Genomic DNA, 16,034 nt, shown 5'->3' on the forward strand with positions numbered 1-16,034 from the left:
ATACACACATACATACATGTGTGTATACACATTTACATCATGTACACACGCATTTATACACATACACACATACATACATGTGTGTATACACATTTACATCATGTACACACACACATTTATACACATATATACACATATATACACATGTGTGTATACACATTTACATCATGTACACACACACATTTATACACATATATACACACATACATACATGTGTGTATACACATATACATCATGTACACACACATTTATACACATACATACATACATGTGTGTATACACATATACATCATGTACACACACACATTTATACACATATATACACACATACATACATGTGTGTATACACATATACATCATGTACACACACATTTATACACATACACACATACATACATGTGTGTATACACATATACATCATGTACACACACACATTTATACACGTATATACACACATACATACATGTGTGTATACACATATACATCATGTTCACATACATTTATACACACACACACACACACACACACAAATGATCTTTTCTCAGGACCTTTTGCAGATTTATGTAAAATAAAATGAATATATAAAAATACTTGGTTTTTCTACTGTATAAATATTTGGGAGCCTGATTTTACTTACACACACAAACACAGCCAAAAGGAAGACCTACACAGGCATGTCCTGTGTCAAATGTCCACAGACAGCAGAATGGTTATATTGTGTGTATTGGTATATGTGACATTTTTTGTCCATGTGTGTATACACACGCACTCACACACACGTATGTATGTATATACACTTATAAATGCACATATTAATATGTAAATACAGTATACAGTACTGTATATAGATAAAGAGTGAGAAGTTATACACATATTTTAAAAAAACACTGAGGAGAAAAAGAGCATGGTGTGTGTGGTAAATGTTTAATGTGAGCAGCTAAAATTAGAATTGCTTATACTTTTATACATCATATCAAATCAAATACTTACACCCCCTTCCCCCTCCCTCCCAGCACTGAGGTACTTAAGGTGCTTTCCAACATGAGCAGCAGAATCCTAGGCTTTCTAATCCTATAATCAGAAGCAGATTCTAATCTACTCAGAAGCAAGTCTCACTGAGTTCAATGAAACTTACTCTCAGGTAAATGCTTATAGGCTTGCAATCTTACCGTTTTTTGCAAGCCACCAGCTAAGACAGCAGAGCATTACAGAATTTAAAAGCTTCCACTCTATGCAATAAAGCATTTTTCAGACTGTTTATTATACATTAAAATTGCATTCTAGTTTTAGAATGAAACTTTATTAAAAAACACATCACCAGCATAAGACAGCAAGAATAAAGAATAAAATAAAAGACAGCAAGAATAAAAGGTTAGCTAACACAATACAATATTTCTTTATATTTTGTTACATCTTCTTGATGTTATGATAGATAACTTACAGCCCAATCCTAGGCATGTCTGCTCAGAAGTAAGTTCCATTAGAGTCAATGGGGCTTGCTCCCAGGAAAGTGTGGATAGGATTGGGCTGTCAGGCTACAATCCTATCCACATTTTCCTGAGAGTAAGCCCCATTCAACAAAATAGGACTTACTTCTGAGTAGATGTGGTTAGTAGTTTCCTGGTTTTCCAAGGATTGGAACAGTTTTGGGATATCACCAGGTCATACCTCAGAAGTCTCAGGCAATTCTAAAGGAACCCTCCCTAATAATTCACAGCCATAATAATTTCTCAAGCTCAGAATGTGTACAACTGTCCCATAAAATATATTTACAAATGCCAGAGGAAAGCATCTCTTGAAATTTAACACCAGAGTAAGAAACAAGAACACATATCAGCAAAGCCCTGTGGCACTTTTGAGCAACGATTTTCAACTTGCGTGCCACAAATGGTCCAAAGCAGTGGTGGTCATTCCTTTAGCACCGGGACCCACTTTTTAGAATGAGAATCTGTCAGGACCCACCAGAAGTGATGTAAGTCCCATTGACTATTATTGTTAAAAGCATCTTCATTGTTGGCATCCTTCAGCCTTGGAAGACTATGGTGTCACGCTCTGAATGGTGGTTCTGGAACAGAGTGTCCTCTCCAGTGTGCAAAGCCTGGGTAAAGTAGGTATGGAGGATAGGCTGTTACCCATGTAGCAAATCCCCCCTCTCCACGTCGCTGAAATGGTCCAATGGAAAGGCAGAGGCAAATACAGTTGGTTCCAGCAGCGTCGCAGGAGTTGCCAGAACGTGACTGTGTTCAGCCATGAACTGCCTCAGGGACTCCGGCTCCGGATTTTGCCTCGAGGTTGACTCCTGAAGCCTCTTCCATAACTGGATGTAGCCACAAGGCAGTGGAGGTTTGGGATCAGAGTTTTCCTTCTCTCAGATGAGCTGCTTTCCCAGGCTGACGAGTCCCATCTACCCGGTGGCTGTTTAGTCGCCTCTTATGACAAGTACGGCCGAACTGAGGGCCTATTCTTATCTTCATAGTAGCCTGTTAAACATACAGATCTGTCACATTTCCCCAAATGCAGTCACATACCATGGTAGCATCAAGTCTAATATAAAATATTATATAAAATATCTTATGAAAAATAAAATATTGAAATGAATGGGGGCCCACCTGAAATTGGCTCGCGACCTACCTAATGGGTCTCAACCCACGGTTTGAGAAACACTGGTCCAGAGGACTACCATGGGAGCTTGAGGGAGGATAATTTATTAGTGGGGCCATTGGGGGGGTGTCTCTCTCCCCCCCCCCCCAGGTAGCACAGTGTGCCTGGCCCATTGTAAAAAAAAAAAAAAAAAAAAAGATAGTGTGCCCTGAATGCTCTAAGGCAGTGTTTCTCAAACTGAGTGTCTGGCACACCTGGGGACCAGTGTGCCACAGCACAGTGGTTGAAAATGGCTGCTTTAAAGTGACACAGGATGCTTGATTTTGCAGGTGCAAACTAATACCTCTTTCTCTCCAGGAGGGAAAATAACACAAAAGATGCTTGGCAAGGGTGCCACATTTTCAGCAATGTGTTATGTGTTATTCGACAATCACACATTTTATCATATCAAAGGTCATCGCAGTTCCCTCTAGGGGCAAACATTTACACAAAGAAATCAGGCGAAATCATTTCTCCAAGAGGAGTTTCCCAGGGAACCGCCTGAGATTGAGAAGGGAGGATGAAGGTGCCATATGAGAACCTGACATTAAAGAAAATTTTTTTAAAATATTGATATTTTTAAGGTTGAGGCTTTTCCCTCAAATCTTTTGTTTACCCAACAACCGACACAGCTTCCTCAGAGGATATGATACTTGCTGAGCATTAATTGCACGAATGGCTATTGATTCCTTGTTCCCGCACACACTTTACCTGCTTGATTAGGGGTTAGAGCAAAAACAGTTTGACAGTTGCAATATCCCCAACAAGGGAGAGGGAATCCCAAGTTTTGCAGCAGGGAAGCCTTTCTGGGCTGTAAAGACATGCTGTTGGCTTTGGGGGGGACTGCTACTGTGAACAGGGCAAGACTGCACGGAAGAGAAAAGAGGAGGAGACCCAGACAAACTGGCAGCTCATGCACTTTGAGCAGAAAAGGTCACCATTTTTGGCTATGGACTACATTACGACATCAGTGAGCGTATAGGAAGTGAGTGACCAGGTATTACCAGAAGGAGAATCCCAGCCCTCTCTCCTGGGTTGTGCCAACCTTCCTGAAAATTCACACTCCTAATGAGATTTCGGTGCAGTTTCTCGAACATTCCCTACTCAGTTACATTCCTTGTTTTGGAAATACAAATCACTTTGCCACAAAAACTATGAGTAGCAAGGATATGCATTAGCACCCCAAAAGAAAAGGCTGTGAGCTGATTTAATCTCTTCTCCTCCCTCCCCTGGTGGTGCTACACCTGGACAACTCAGAATGTGTGCGTGTGCATCTTGGAAGCTGCCAGAAAGCTGACATGAATTATTGATAAATGACTTTGTGTGAAGGAAAAAACATGCGCTCTCCAGGCCCTGCCGATTTGGGAAGCGGAAATGCAGCAAGGCCTTTCTGAGTGTCTGGCAGAAGTCTTTGAAGATCCCTTTGGGGTGATCTTCAAGGTGGAGATGAAAGTGATCTGTCTGCAGTTTGGGGCTCTAGGATCAATTTGAAACCTCTATAAATGATCACACATGGAACCAATAATGTGATTTTATGGCAGGCTGTTTCAGGCTGTTTCAGCCAGGGCTGGCCCAACCACAAGGCCAACTGAAACAATTGCCTCAGGCAGCAGATTGGCCTGCTCACTTATCCGCGTTACTGGAAATGTGGAGGGGAAAGCAGTGGATTTATAATATCTCATAAGAACATAAGAAGAGCCCCACCGGATCAGGCCACAGGCCCATCTAGTCCAGCTTCCTGTATCTCACGGTGGCCCGTCAAATGCCTCAGGGAGCACACAAGACAACAAGAGACCCGCAACTCAGTGCCATGCTTTGCATCTGGTGTTCTGATGTAACTCACTTCTAAAATCAGGAAGTTGCACATACACATCATGGCTTGTAACCTGTGGTGAACTTTTCCTCCAGAAATTTTGTCCAATCCCTTTTTAAAGGCATCTAGAAAATATGCGATCATCACATTTTGTGGCAAGGAGTTCCACAAACTACACACTCCTCCATTTTTCCTCTCCTGCTCTGTCACTCAGCTGCATTTCAAATCCTGGAAGTGGGGGTGGTGGTGGTGCAGGCAGCATTTGTCACTACAGCTAAACTACAGTCCAGGAAGTCTTTGGCCAGTCCTGATTGGAATCAGCAACAAAAACACTTGTTTTTTATGAGAAAAGGCCATTTTTAAGGAGGCAAAGGTGGTACTCCCCTCACATTTTATTAAGTAAAGACCATGCCAAAGTTCATCAGGAGGCCTCACCTAGAGTTGAGGAGGGGGTCACCTCAACTACTTCAGGGTGGGCTTACATGCAACTCCTTCCAGCTGCAATATTTTCCCTAAAGGCCCCTTTGCAATTTACAGCCCATGATGCAGTATCAAGGGACAGCATCAGAAGTTGTATGTAAGTTGGCCAAGTAAGGCCATACCTTACCTGGTATGGTACGGCCAATCATTGGTAAGGCCAATCAGAAGTTGTATGTAAGTTGGCCAGGTAAGGCCCACAAGGGCAGGCTGACCTCTGAACTTTCAGTACAAATGGAAGTGCTATTGAACCCAACGTGCAGGGCAACACAGTGGGGACCCCCAAAAATCTGGCACCAGCACTGCATAGTGTCATTCTGAGGAAGATACTCTGGAGCAAAACTGGAAGCGGCCAGTGAGTTGAAAACTGGTTGAAAACTGGTTCTGGCAATAATTAAAAAAACTAAGCAGCCAAAAAAGGTCAGTTTTGCCTCCCTTTCCCCAAACCCTACAACAAAAAATTGCACCTCACACCTATTTGCATGCCCAACACCCACTTCCCACTGAAGTACGGAAGTGTGTGAAAGAAAAGAATATTACAATATCTTCACCCCACTTTTTAACCACAGCCTCTCTGTGGTGTTGTGCCCCTCTCTGTAGCACTGTCATATGCACAATTTTTTAAAGTAATTATTCAAAACAGTTGTCTGAATTTTAAAAGAACCTACGTCCTACTTTTTGTACATCTGCAGTTGAGAAACCTGGAAGAAATTGTGTCATCATGCTTTCTTTGAAAGAGCTCTGAAAGCAGATTAATACAGCTAACATTATTAGCACTTGAGGTTTCTTTTTAAAATATTTTTTTTTTCTTGAAAGCCTGATTCTCGGTGATTAAAAATATTCAGTAAGCACAGGAAGGGGGAAAAGGGTAGGAGTAACTAATTCAGTCTCCCTAGTCACACTCTTAAATTCCACATTTTTCTTTCTGCTTCATTCTTTCTTGGAGAACAAAGGAGTTATTTTAAATACTTTCTGAAAATAGTGAATTTAAGAGATTAGCAACACTGGCTTGGTCATGAGGGTTTCTTCCGAGCTGATCAGTGTGGTAGGAGCTTTAATCTAACAGCTGTAACCGTGTCTTTTGTAGAAGCTAGAATGTGCCTAGAATCCGATGTTTACTCCTTCCCTTTGTTCCTGTTCAGTCCTGTTCTGCTTGACCAGCTGCGAAATCACTGCAATTTGTAACATACAATATCAAAAAAAGGACTTCAGATATCGCATCACAAGGTATTTTGCATTTTTTCCTCACCCCTAAACTTGGTGGGAAGCTTAAGCAGCAGTTTGAACTTCAAACAGAGAATTGTGCAATGAGTGTGCATACCACAGTTTAACCTTTTCCTCCTTACATAGCAGCCCAACATCTCCCCAAGGCTGACCCAAGACTTCTTAGAGCCAGAGATGGCTCACTGAATTTCATACCACCTGTATCTGGTGATGTGCTAGGCATAGCTCCTCCTCAAGTTTCAAAAAGGAAAAGCAAAACAGAGCAGAAGAGCAAATATAGAAGACTGATGGGTTAGATTTTTGGACACTCGCTTACCATATCCTTTCCTTCACAATTCAAAAGACAGGGCCTTTTCAGTGCAGGCACCAAGATTTTGGAATGCACTCCCTTGTCGAGTGCTGCCAGATCACCTTCATTGTATGTTTTTAGACATTCACTGAAGGCATTTTTATTTCATACAAGCATTTAAACATTTGATGATCTGCTGCTTTTAGGGACTGCATGGCCTTCGAATGGCAATCTTTTTCTTGTTATGTTTAAATTTTATTTTTTCTGATTGCATTATAGTTCTTGTGCTTTATCTTTTCTAAGCTGCTTTGAAAGTCTAGAACCAGACAAGTGGAACAGAAACAGTAAATAATATCTGGTTCCTTGTTCAGAGTTTCATTTAAAAAAATATTTGATTCCATTTTAATTCAGAGATCAGCTCCCAAAAACCTCTCCTGCCAAACATCGTGTGATGTTCTCATCTAGGTCCTCCAGGATCTGATTACAGTTCAGGCCTACCTCCTTGTCAACAAGGGACCCTTGTTCCTCCGAGACCCCTCCAGCAGGCACCTGTTACTGCAGCAATGAGTTTGCGAAAAAGCATGTTTCCACGCAACAGAACATACACAGAGCAAAAACTTCTCTCAAGCTGCCACTCCAGGGACCAGTTGCATAGTGAAGCAAGATCATTAGCTAAAAGGTTGAACAAGACTCCGGAGGGAGCCATTAAAAATGTTCGCTGATGAGGGGAGGGGAATTTTTAAAACCAAGACTCCAAGTGCAGAAGAAAGCAAAATTAAGCAAATAATTGGAAGCATTGGGGTGGCTCTGCCTCATCGGCAGGGACTCACCTGGAGAGAGCAAATGGCTCCAAGTTTTGCAGATTAGGTGAGACGAAGGAAGCGTTCTATTAGCTGATGGAACTCACTGCCACAAGATGTGGTGAAAACAAGATGCAGCCATAAGCTTAGAGAGCTTTTTTTTTTAAAGAATTGCACAATCTTGTGCTGAGTAAGCCTATCAACACCTGTTAACCATGATAGAGCTAAACAACTCCATATTCAGAGGTTGTATAAAGTACCTCCAAGAATCAGAAGCCAAGACCAAAGATATTATGGCTGCTTCATGTCTGCTTATGAGCTCTGCAGAAGCACCTGGCATGCCGGAGCTGATAGACCAGTGATTTTCAATCTTTTTCATCTCATGGCACACCAAGCGCTAATATTGTCAAGGCACACCATCCGTTTTTTGACCATTGACAAGGCACACCATGTCGAAGGTAGGGGGCTCAAATCCTCCAATTGCCCTGCTAATAAATGACCTTCCCCAAAGTCTCATGGCACACCTGTGGACCATCTATGGCCCACCAGTGTGCCACAGCACAGTGGTTGAAAATCGCTGCAGTAGACTCTTAACCCAGTCCAACAGTTTTGTCATAACAAATAAAAACTCTGTTCGAATCCTTCCTTGACCACAATGCTCCTTACAAAGACAGCATGTGCAGTGGTAAGCGTGTTGACTGGAACTTGGAAGATCCAGGCTCAGAGGTCACTCAGCCATGAAACATGTTGGGCAACCTTTGGCCAACCAGCCTCTGTCAGCCCAGCAAGCCCAACAAGGTTGCTAAATATCAGGGGTCACAGTGGAGGCCTATCTGAGCTCCCAAGGGTAAAGTCAAGATACAAAGTGATAGTAAGGGTGAGCCTTTGCTTTCAGAACCACAGCCAGTATTACTTGGAATGGGGCTTTTTCAGTGGTGGCCCCTACATTATGCAACATTTGGGTTTTTTGGATACCTATCAAGCTCACAGTTTGTGTGCCTTCTGGCACCATGTTAAGACTGGGGTTTTTTTTACAGCATTATTTGGAAAGAGAGAACTATTCAAGCAGCCGACATTTGCAATCTTGGCTCAGCTCATTCCATTTGTTTTTCAATATAGGCCAGTGTTTCTCAAACTGTGGGTCGGGACCCACTAGGTGGGTTGCAAGCCAATTTCAGGTGAGTCCCTGTTCATTTCAATGTTTTATTTTTAATCTGTTAGACTTGATGCTGCCCTGGTATGTGACTGCATATGGGGAAATGTTACAGATATGTACTGTAACAGGCTACTATGTATATGCTTTCAACAATGATAGTCAATGAGACTTACTCCTGGGTAAGTGTGGGTAGGATTGAAGCCTAGGATTGTTAAAAATTGCCCTGCTTGATGATGTCACTTCCGGTCATTGCATCGCTTCCGGTGGGTCCTGACAGATTCTAAAAAGTGGGTCCCGGTGCTAAATGTGTGAGAACCACTGTTCTAGACCAGGGGTGCCCAAACCCCGGCCCTGGGGCCACTTGCGGCCCTCAAGGCCTCTCTATGAGGCCCTCAGGGAGCCCCTAGTCTCCAATGAGCCTCTGGCCCTCCGATGATTTGTTGGAGCCCACACTGGTCCGACGCAACTGCTCTCAGCGTGAGGGCAACCGTTTGGCCTCTCAAGTGAGCTGTGGGATGAGGGCTCCCTCCACTGCTTGCTGTTTCACGTCTGTGATGCAGTAGCGGCAGCAAAGGAAAGGCCAGCCTTGCTTTGTGCAAGGCCTTTTATAGGCCTTGAGCTATTGCAAGACCTTCATTCATTCATATAAGTTCATCTTTAATATATTCATTTATGTAAATTTATTCAAATTTGAAATGTAAATTAATTTGGCCCCCAACATGGTGTCAGAGAGATGATGTGGCCCTCCTGCCAAAAACTTTGGACACCACCGTTCTAGACCTTACAGTGTTTTCTAGCTTCTGTTGCATTCGTTTTAATAACAAATATTATTTAATGATACTTTTTTTGTTGAACACAGGAAGCCACAGCCTACCAAGTCACGGCACCATCAAGCTCCGTTTTGCCTACACTGATTGGCAGCATTTCCAGGCAGGCATTTTTGGGTACCCGACCTGGAGATCAGCATCTCCAGGGGTACCTCTGCAGTACTCTACCACCGTCTCCTCCTCATATTCAAGCAGGAAGAGCGAAACAGAGCAGAGCTCTACCACTGTCTATCCCTTGCAGGTCTTTGGTTCATCGCAAGCTCCTGTGCAGACAGACTGAAACGCGGTGGGGGCGGCAATGTAAATAAAACTCCCTGGGGCATTTGGTGGGCCGCTGTGAGATACAGGAAGCTGGACTAGATGGGCCTCTGGCCTGATCCAGTGGGGCTGTTCTTATGTTCTTGACTACAATTCCCAGGAAGCCTTGCAGGTCTCTTGTTATCAGGTGTGCTCCCTGGGGCATTTGGTGGGCCGCTGTGAGATACAGGAAGCTGGACTAGATGGGCCTGTGGCCTGATCCAGTGGGGCTGTTCTTATGTTCTTATGTAAAACAAAATATTTCATCCACACCCAACGTCTCACACTCACGAGCTCATTCTCACTCTTTCGATTTCACTGGCCGCCCCAGATCCTTCCTCCATATCTCATCGTTGGCTCTCTCCCAGAATTAGGCAGTACAAGGTTCACTGTCTTAGGCCATAATCTCATTTGCAGATAAAGCAATTTACTGTCTAGCCCTCCTGCTAATTAATCTTGTGAAAGCCCTACTCCACTAGACTCTACCCTTTACTCCGGGATCGCTGTCCTTAGTTCACTCAACCTTTTTCAGAGACTATGGCTGACGTCACTATCAAATTACTGTAGGACAGCATTTTCTGCATTGTCCTCCCTTCCAGTTTCAGACCCATTAAATAGCCATTTGAATCTTCCCCCCCCCTTTTACTTTTGGCCATCAAAACTTCATTGCAGCACACACCATTGTGGCTTGCCAGGCCTCCCGTCCCTTTCGTTCAAAGGCGGGTCCTTTCCAAATCCTCTAAACGAGCTGTTCTGACCACATCTCATAGCAGAGGATTCTACAAGGTCCGGATGTGCTGGGTGAGGAAAAGACTTACTTTTATTGGGAGAGGGTGGGGGCCTCACCAGAGATTGCCCTCAAACTTGGAGCCGGCCCTGCCATTGAGGAAACATCACTTAGGCAACCTGAACCAGAAACCATGAGGGGTTAAGTTTTGGGGGAAATCCAGTGCAAAAAAACCCTGAAGGGCCTCTCCCAGTGGTGCTCTCTCCCCCCCTCCCAGTTTGGAGAGTACATGTGCATCACTACCCTTTCTTCGTGCCCAGGAATCAGGCAGCAGATGAAAGCAGATCCTCCTTCATTCAACTGCAGAAGTGCCCAGTTTCTGATGTGCTTTCCCAGCTGGGCATCTATCAGGGATGCTTACCAGGAAGCAGTGGGGAGTGGGAGGTATTGGGGAGCCATCTTCTTCCATCCTCAGGTAGCTTCAAAGGACAGGACATCTGGGAAGAGTAAAATGGCAATATGAAGATGGTCCACTGCTGCCCACCCCTCCTGATCAGTATCCCCATGGGTCCTGACTTCTCAGGTGGTGATGGAGTACAGAGGAATCAGGACTTTTGCTGCCTCAGGTAGTTAGCCAGTACATGCTCACCAGGCCCATTCTCTGGAGAGTTCCCCCACACAGCCCCATCAAGTTACCTGCCTAACAAAACCAATGGCTTACCATTGGCAGGAGGCAGGAGGTCTGGTCTAGAGGGTAGAGCCTCCATTTGCCTGAAGATAACATCCACAAGGTCGCCAGTTCGAGGCCACCGGCACCGTGCGACCTTGAAGCAGCTGACAAGCTGAAGCCGAGCTATTCCATCTGCTCTGAGCATGGGAGGATGAAGGCCAGAATGTGAAACCAGATCAGAAAGAAACATCTGAATGTTGTGGTTCTTGGAAGACAGAACCTTCTTTCAATTGTAAAAATCCCTACGGGGATTTATATAGCCTGCCTATGTAAACCGCCTTGAATAAAGTCTTGAATAAAGACCAAGAAAGGCGGTATATAAATACCTGTATTATTATTATTATTACCAGCAGCCATAAAATTGCTCCAGCCAGGGCTGACCCTCCAGATACCTGGCTTACAAAATGCTGCCTCCCTTTACCCAACGATGTGCCGGCCTCTGCTCCTCCACTGTAGCTCAACACTCCCCTCCCCCATTTCCTTCTCCTCTCTGACCCCCTCTTCCTTTTCCAATCCAGGGAGTGGGGGGAAAGGTGGAGGAGCAGTGGAGTCAAGTAGGCAGACAGAGATGGGTGTCCCTCCATCTGCTGCCCAAGGTGACCACAGTTGGCAGTGGCGTAGCTAAGGGGGTGCAGGGGGTAGCAGTTGCACTGGGCATCAAGATTGAGGGGGGGGGCAACAAGCTGAGCTGGACACTAGTGACCAAAATTGTGAAAATCTGAGTATGTATAAATAATACCATCATGTTATATATCAGTGGGAAGGTGATTTAATGCAGAATGCAATGAAACAAACAGCACTAAAATATCTGTATTCTATCAAAAGTTATGGCCAATTAACCAGAAAATGAAAACACAACTGCCTTGTGGAAGAAAAAGTGGCTTTGCTAAACTCCAAACTGACCTATGAGACTGATTGTTCTGACTGCCAATGAGATGTTATTATGATACTGCATGGAACCAATAATGTTTTATTTATTTACTTAATTAAATTTGATTTTGTCATGCAGGGGGGCTACAAAATCTTCTTTGACCCCAGGTTGCAGATAGATGCCTTAGCTATACCACTGACTGAGGGGAGACAGCGGAGCAAGTGGGTGGTGAGCTGCTGGGGGTAGGAGGTGTGTTCCTTCCAATTTTCACTTTTTAAAAAACCCGGGTGTGATGCCACTTCCGGTTGTGACATCACTTCCGGGGCAACGTTTTGAGCTTGACACCGGGCTACACACTCATGAGCTACGCCACTAACAGTTGGCCTCATGGATGGGCCGGCCTTGGGCCGGCATGAGGCTGAACCCATTCAAAACCTTCCTAGGGTGCCTCATGCAAATGCAGAGCATAGAGAGACCATTGTGTCTTCTGTGGCCTTTGCAATGTTGGTGCCAGGCTGGATTTGCATTCCGATAATGGAGCATCAACAAGACAGCTCTGTGTCATTTGCGTGCATCTATCACTTAAATACACAGCCATAGAAGGGGACACTGTTACGTACTACAAATACAGCTCAAAGATGGGTTGTTTTTTTTTGCCTTTTGGCATTACCATTCGCACTTTGGTTGCTAGTAGCAGGCTTCCTTCAAACCCCTTCTGAAAACCCACCTTTTCTGGGAATTAAATATAAACGAAGCAATTGCATTATTTCCCCCCCCCTTTTTACACCTGCCTGCATTTCCCTCCACTTTCTCTACAGAACCCTTTGCGCCCCCCCCTTCTAGACTGAATTCCTTGGGGCAGCAGCCAGTCCTCTTGCACTGACAGCATCACATATTCTTTGAATGTTTACCCAACCTCCAGCTCCCTCTGTGACTCCATAGTGAGATTGTATTCTCCTTGGAGCAGAGCTAACTTCTGCCTCTTTACTCACAAGTAAGCCCTACTGCTTTCAGTAGGACTTGCTCAGGATTATCACCAGACAGCACAATGCTAGGCATGTCTACTCCAAAGTACGTTCAGTAGGGCGTACTCCCAGGAAAGAGTGCATAGAATTTCAGCCTTTATGTAGTATGATCTATTGGGCTAGTCACTTTCTCTCAGCCTCACCTACCTCACAGGGTTGTTGTGGGGAAAAAAAAAGGAGGGGAATAGCTGTGTACACCGCCCTGCGCTCTTGGGAGGAAAGGTGGTATAAAAAAATGTGATAAATAAATATACTGCTCATCAGGCAGTCCTTGGAAAAGATGCTGAACTAGAGATTAATCTGTGCCTGTAGGCCTCCTCCTGAGCCGGGTGCTTCTTCTCAGTTCTGAGACTTTCTGCAAAAGATCTGAGACAGCACTTGAGTGCTCCTGCTGGTGACTTCACCACCCTGCTGTAGCAGAAGTACTAACCTCTGGCCACAACCCTGACAACAACAGAACCCAAGCAGAAGCAGAGACAACCTCAGACAAAGTTATCCAAGGGACTAGCAAAAATCAGGATCACCTAGGAACAACCTGTTGAATAAGACCTTCAGCAAAACGCCATAAGAGACAGGGGCAATTGTGCATTTCACGGCAGTGAATTCTACTCAAGGGACTATTGCCAAGGCGACCCTCCCAAACGACGCCAACCTACCCCAAAGGATGCCAAGACATGACTAGAGCCCCCCCTTTCTGAGTATTGGATCTTCATCATCATCATCAAGAAGAATGTTTATGTACTGTTTTTCCACAGAGCTGTTTACATAACAAAAGAAATGGAAAGATGGTTCTCTGTCCCCAAAGGGCTCCCAGTATAAGAAGAGGCACAAGGGAGACATTAGAAAACAGCCACTGGAAACAAAACGTAGGAAGCTGTTTTGTGCCAAGTCAAGTTCCTGCTCCATCTAACGCAGTATTCCCATCCCTGGCTGCTGCCAGTCAGTGTTGGGCACTCGCACGTGAGACTTGGACTCGAGTCACAAAAAGCAGGTCTTTCTGCAACTCGTGGGAAACTTGAGTCACATGCGCCTATGACTTGGGGCTGACTCGAGACTCGTGGCAGTAACTCGGAAAGCACTTCTGTGTGTGCTTCCGACTGTGCTCGATTCTTTGCTTGCTTGCTTGCTTCGCTGCTTCTCAGTGGCATAGCTGGAGGGGAGCGAAACACTCAGCCTGGCAGGGAGGTGGGTGAGCGGCCCCTCTCTTCGGAACCATTTCCGGTGGGGGGTGGAAACGGAGCCACACGGCTCCATTTTGCCCCCCCTGCCGAGAATGGTTTCGAAGGGAGGGGCCGCTTGCCCACCTCCCTGCCAGGCTGAGCGCTCCCCCTTCCAGCTACGCCACCGCTGCTTCTGTGACTTGACTCATTTCTCGAAAAGACCAGAACTTGAGTCACAACAACTCAAAAAAATGGCTCTGGGCAAGTTGCGGCAGTCTCCCATGATTTGTGACTCTTGTTAAGGGTGGCAGAGACCCAGGTCATGACTCAAGACTTGGTGCTGTGACTCTGGCACATCCCTGGCAGCAGCTCCCCAGACAGGTAGGACATTGTCTTTGCCCAACCTGGAGATGCCTCCAGAGATTGAATCTGGGACCCCTTGCATGCTGGATGAAAAGTGTCAGCTGCTAAACACGAAGAAGACCATCGTGCAAGAGATGCCTCTTTGCCCCATTAGCGGAGCACACATATTGCTATTTTATTCCAACAGCTAGAAATTTGTCTTTAAAGAAGCCTCATCATACCTGACATAGGCAGACAGAGATGGGTGCCCTCCACCAATCTGCCGCCCAAGGCAACAGCCTCCGTCGACCTCATGGATGAGCCAGCCCTACCTGAAAGACTGACCAATTTCAGCCCCTGTGCAGGTTGTAAACCACAAAGGCTTACTCTGTCACACTCTTTGTAGCTTGTGCTGCCGCAGACCAACACATGCCTCTCCAGAAGTTGCTTTTGTAATGATTAAACTGTGTTACCATGTTTTCCAGACTCACAAAGAGAGTCTGGTCCAACAAGAAGCTGACGGAACATACCAAGATCCAGGTCTACAGAGCTTGCATCCTGAGTACACTTCTGTACTGCAGCGAGTCATGGACTCTTCGCTCACAACAGGAGAGGAAACTGAGCGCTTTCCACATGCGCTGCCTCCGACGCATCCTCAGCATCACCTGGCAGGACAAAGTTCCAAACAACACAGTCCTGGAACGTGCTGGAATCCCTAGCATGTATTCACTGCTGAAACAGAGACGCCTGCGTTGGCTTGGTCATGTCGTGAGAATGGATGATGGCCGGATCCCAAAGGATCTCCTCTATGGAGAACTCGTGCAAGGAAAGCGCCCTACAGGTAGACCACAAGGACATCTGCAAGAGGGATCTGAAGGCCTCAGGGATGGACCTCAACAAGTGGGAAACCCTGGCCTCTGAGCGGCCCGCTTGGAGGCAGGCTGTGCAGCATGGCCTTTCCCAGTTTGAAGAGACACTTTGCCAACAGTCTGAGGCTAAGAGGCAAAGAAGGAAGGCCCATAGCCAGGGAGACAGACCAGGGACAGACTGCACTTGCTCCCGGTGTGGAAGGGATTGTCACTCCCGAATTGGCCTTTTCAGCCACACTAGACGCTGTGCCAGAACCACCTTTCAGAGCGCGATACCATAGTCTTTCGAGACTGAAGGTTGCCAATACAATACAAAAACTGTGTTAATAAATTGAAAATAAACACTCCAAAAAGTAAAAGGTACTGCTTTTCTGGTCACTGCTAATATGCAAGAGTCAGCGGAATCTGAACGGAAGCGCCCTGGCGCTCCCTGACATTTGCAACTGCCTGTCTTGTGATATTTATAATTGATTAAGACCTACCAGTGGGAGCATGCTCAGTGGTGAGCATGTGTGAGATTTTTTTTTTCTTCCCCCTGCTTGGGCAAGTGGATAGCAAGGAGGTATCAGTGGCAAAGCAGAAGCTCATACTTCCTCCCCCATAAGAACATATGAACATAAGAAGAGTCCCACTGGATCAGGCTAACGTCCCACCTAGTTCAGCTTCCCGTATCTCACAGTGGCCCACCAGATGCTTCAGGGACCACACAGTTTTTGTTGGTTTGGTTTTTCTGAATAAAATTAAAAAAAATAATCAGATGGGCATAAAATGGTTTCATAAAGCATTC

Source organism: Tiliqua scincoides, chromosome 9, assembly GCF_035046505.1.
Source record: "Tiliqua scincoides isolate rTilSci1 chromosome 9, rTilSci1.hap2, whole genome shotgun sequence".
In the NCBI taxonomy this organism is placed as follows: Eukaryota; Metazoa; Chordata; class Lepidosauria; order Squamata; family Scincidae; genus Tiliqua; species Tiliqua scincoides.